This window comes from Quercus robur, chromosome 4, assembly GCF_932294415.1.
Source record: "Quercus robur chromosome 4, dhQueRobu3.1, whole genome shotgun sequence".
Classification (NCBI taxonomy): domain Eukaryota; kingdom Viridiplantae; phylum Streptophyta; class Magnoliopsida; order Fagales; family Fagaceae; genus Quercus; species Quercus robur.
In genome coordinates this window covers 22020574-22025364 of record NC_065537.1, presented here as the reverse complement: position 1 = coordinate 22025364, position 4791 = coordinate 22020574, and positions in this window count along the sequence as shown.

The following is a 4791-nucleotide window of genomic DNA, read 5'->3' as shown; positions in this document are numbered from 1 at the left end:
CTTTCTTATTGCTTCGGGGGAGTGGTTCGACGGTATTCATTGTCCGACCAGAGCAGGAATCCCAGGTGCGGCGTCTCTAGGGCCAATCCTTTTGGGGATAGGGTTTAGCATTGGGGGGTTACTTTTCTGGCTTTCCTTACACTTGGAGAATTTCATGTACTAACCCCACTTTTCTTGGATGTTTGCAGATAAAGTTCACGTCGCTCCTCGGATAAACTTCGTGAATGTGCCGGCGCTGAACTATCTTCTGAGGTCGGAGATTTACGTTGCCGAGGACGGACAGCTTCGTGCGGCTCATCTGGTTCTGGGCTATCAACCTCTAAGCCGCTCTTTTCAAGCTGTTGGTTACGCCATAAGGGCTGGCAGTCCGAGGTTGGCTAGGATTGACGTATCCAAAAACAGGTTCCTAGCTCAACGTGATCTTCCACCAGTCGTACTACCCGTCGTTCGGCATCCTCGTATAGCAGAGCAACTACCTCCGCCGGAAGAGCCTGGTGTTGTTGTTCCAGTTGAGGGGCACACCGAATCATCTCGTCTTTCCCTTGAGGAAGAAATAGACGAGTTTTATTTCGAGGAGGAAGTTCAGCAAGACCCCGTGGTTGAGCTTTCTGATCCTGAAGGAGAGCAGGACCGCAACTCCGTGGTCGGTGGTCCAATTATTATAACTTGCTCGGAAGACTCCTCGGACAGAGAAGAAGGTGATATGGGAAAGTCTCTAAGAGAGTTGATGTCCAGCCGAGGCAAGGGTCAGTCCTCGAAGGCGCCTGCCAAAGCGCAAACCCAGGACCCACCTCCAATCGCCCCTCAGGTCCCTACTGATCCTGCCCTCAAAGCTATCCCTGACCTGAAAAAGAAGAGGCAGGCTGACATCCCTGAGGAGGGTGAATTGGTTACCCGGCCTACTAAGCAGCAAAAGGCTGCCAAGGGACCGAGAAGTAAGAGGGCAAACTCCTCTGAGAGCAGGGATGAGGAGAACCGTGCTGAGGTGCGTGCTACCCCGCGTACGTGGAGTCCTAAGTTGGAGTTGGATGGGGTTGCTATCCCCTACAACTCGTCGATCCGAGAGTACAACCGGGGCTGAGCAGGGTACGTGGCTGATGCCTTAGAACAACCCCTACTGCTTCCTCGGGATATGGAGGCCTATAGGCGGTTCTCTCAGCCCGAGCTTTTCCTATCCCTTAAAAGGGATCTTGCGATGGTAAGTAATTCTTCTACTATTTTATTAACTTACTTAACCCTACTAAATTCTGAGTCGATTTTGTTTCATTTGCAGATTACTCAGCAAGTATTTGTGGCTGAGGAATTTTGTCGTGATAATCGGAGTCGGGCTGAGGTTGAGGCTCAGTCTCGGACGGAGATGGAGAAAACCTTGGGGACCCTCAAGCACGATCACCTTGAACTTACTGAGAAGTTCAAGGAGTCTGAGAGACGGCACAAAAGTGCTGAGGCTGGTCTGAAGAGCGCCGAGACCCAGGCGGAGGATCAGCGTAAAGAGCTGTATTCGACCCAGATCAACCTCGCCACTGAGAAGCAGGCAGTGGTGAATCTCAAGATTGCTCTGCAAAGAGTCGAGGGTGAGCTGCGGCGGGTTAGAGAGGAGGCTCAGCTGACCCGAGAGGCTGCGAAGGCTGAAAAGAATGCTGCTCGCCAGCTCGGGGTCCAAGAGACGGAGGCCAGGCTATCCGAGGAGATTCCCGAGGTGTGCAGGGACTACTGCAGTATCTCGTGGGCTTAGGCTCTTGATGCTGCAAGAGTTCCCGCGGATTCGGCGCTGAGGTTGCCTGAGAACGTTTTCTACCCTCAGGAGATAAGAGAGAATCCTGACGGCGCCCAAGCAACTTCTGAGCAGGATTTGGCGGTGCCTGACGCCGTCCCTGTGCCTGACAGTACGAAGAATCCGGCTGCGGACCTTACCATTGAGGTTTCTCCTCCTCAGCCAGAGCAGAAAGAAGACCCTCCTGCCCAGGCTTAGTTTTTTGGCTTTTAACTTTTGTATTTCCTTCATCTTTGTTTTTACTATTTTTTTTTTGAACGAGAGTTGTCCTGCTTTTGCACTCTTTTGTAAGGACCTCTCTTTTTGTATTGATCTCGGAATATTAATATAGAATGTTTCCTTCATTTTTATGGATTTATGTTAGCACCATCCTTTTATTTAGCGCTGATAACGATATAAACGGTCGTGGTGAAGAGGATGTTGTAGCGAATTTGAGTGAGGGTTGCAACGGTGCTAGACTGTGCGCACGCCTGAAAATGATTTCCCTTAGGTAATAGTTTCCCAAATTATCGAGTAATAATTTCCCCTAAGTCTGTGGTCCGAGGACCCATGCAGGACTTAGGTTCTGTTTAAAACTTGTATGAATTGTCATGAGTAATAATTTCCCCTAAGTCTGTGGTCCGAGGAGCCATGCAGGACTTAGGTTCTGTTTAAAACTATGAATAGTTGCCATAAGTAATAATTTCCCCTAAGTCTGTGGTCCGAGGAGCCATGCAGGACTTAGGTTCTGTTTAAAACTTGTATGAATGGTCATGAGTAATAATTTCCCCAAAGTCTGTGGTCCGAGGAGCCATGCAGGACTTAGGTTCTGTTTAAAACTATGAATAGTTGGCGTAAGTAATAATTTCCCCTAAGTCTGTGGTCCGAGGAGCCATGCAGGACTTAGGTTCTGTTTAAAACTTGTATGAATTGTCATGAGTAATAATTTCCCCTAAGTCTGTGGTCCGAGGAGCCATGCAGGACTTAGGTTATGTTTAAAACTATGAATAGTTGGCGTAAGTAATAGTTTCCCCTAAGTCTGTGGTCCGAGGAGCCATGCAGGACTTAGGTTCTGTTTAAAACTTGTATGAATGGTCATGAGTAATAATTTCCCCAAAGTCTGTGGTCCGAGGAGCCATGCAGGACTTACGTTCTGTTTAAAACTATGAATAGTTGGCGTAAGTAATAATTTCCCCTAAGTCTGTGGTCCGAGGAGCCATGCAGTACTTAGGTTCTGTTGAAAACTTGTATGAATTGTCATGAGTAATAATTTCCCCTAAGTTTGTGGTCCGAGGAGCCATGCAGGACTTAGGTTCTGTTTAAAACTATGAATAGTTGGCGTAAGTAATAATTTCCCCTAAGTCTGTGGTCCGTGGATCCATGCAGGACTTAGGTTCTGTTTAAAACTTGTATGAATGGTCATGAGTAATAATTTCCCCAAAGTCTGTGGTCCGAGGAGCCATGCAGGACTTAGGTTTTGTTTAAAACTATGAATAGTTGGCGTAAGTAATAATTTCCCCTAAGTCTGTGGTCCGAGGAGCCATGCAGGACTTAGGTTCTGTTTAAAACTTGTATGAATTGTCATGAGTAATAATTTCCCCTAAGTCTGTGGTCCGAGGAGCCATGCAGGACTTAGGTTCTGTTTAAAACTATGAATAGTCATGAGTAATAATTTCCCCAAAGTCTGTGGTCCGAGGAGCCATGCAGGACTTAGGTTCTGTTTAAAACTATGAATAGTTGACATAAGTAATAATTTCCCCTAAGTCTGTGGTCCGTGGATCCATGCAGGACTTAGGTTCTGTTTAAAACTTGTATGAATAGTTGGCGTAAGTAATAATTTCCCCTAAGTCTGTGGTCCGAGGAGCCATGCAGGACTTAGGTTCTGTTTAAAACTTGTATGAATTGTCATGAGTAATAATTTCCCCTAAGTCTGTGGTCCGAGGAGCCATGCAGGACTTAGGTTCTGTTTAAAACTATGAATAAATGCAGACAAATCAGCAGGCAGAGGATAGGCAAGAAACAAAACATGGGCGAAGCCATTTTCATTAATAACAATATCTTCTGAGGTTATTTACATTCCATGGTCGTGGTACGGTTTTTTCATCCAGATCTTCTAGGTAGTAAGCGCCTATCCCGGCCACGGATGTGACGCGGTATGGTCCTTCCCAATTGGGCCCCAACTTGCCCCAAGAGGGGTTTTTTGCGCTACCGATAATCTTTCTCATCACGAGATCACCCGAACCTAGAGGCCGCAGCTTAACGTTGGCATCATACCCTTGTCTCAGCTTCTGGTGATAATAGGCCATATGAATCGTGGCCTTTTCCCTTCTTTCCTCGGCTAGGTCTAGGCTTCTTCCCAATAACTCGTCATTACCGTTTGGGGTAAATGAGCTAGACCTTAGTGTGGGGAAGTTGTTCTCGATTGGAAGTACGGCCTCAGCCCCATAAGTCATCGAAAAGGGGGTTTCACCGGTTGAACGTCGCGGCGTTGTCTGATATGTCCACAAGACGTGCGGGAGTTCTTCTACCCATCTCCCCTTCGCCTCATCCAGTCTTTTCTTCAGCTCGTTCACGATGACCTTGTTCACGGCCTCAACTTGCCCATTCCCCTGGGGGTATGCGGGGGTGGAATATCGATTAATGATCCCAAACTCGCGGCAATACTCCCTAAAGTTCTTACTGTCGAACTGAAGACCGTTGTCGGAAACGAGTGTACGCGGAGTCCCGAAGCGGGTGATAATGTTCTTCCAGATGAATTTCTGGGCATCCACGTCCCTAATGTTGGCCAAGGGTTCAGCTTCCACCTATTTAGTGAAGTAGTCAGTTCCGACTATTATGTATTGCTTGTTCCCCGCAGCTTTGGGGAATGGTCCGACAATATCAAGTCCCCATTGTGCGAACGGCCATGGGCTAGACAGTGGGTTGAGAACCCCTCCGGGTTGGTGGATATTCGGGACAAATCTTTGGCACTGGTCGCACTTCTTAGCGTACTCTTGGGCCTCTCTTTGCATGTTCGGCCATCAGTATCCTTGGGTGAG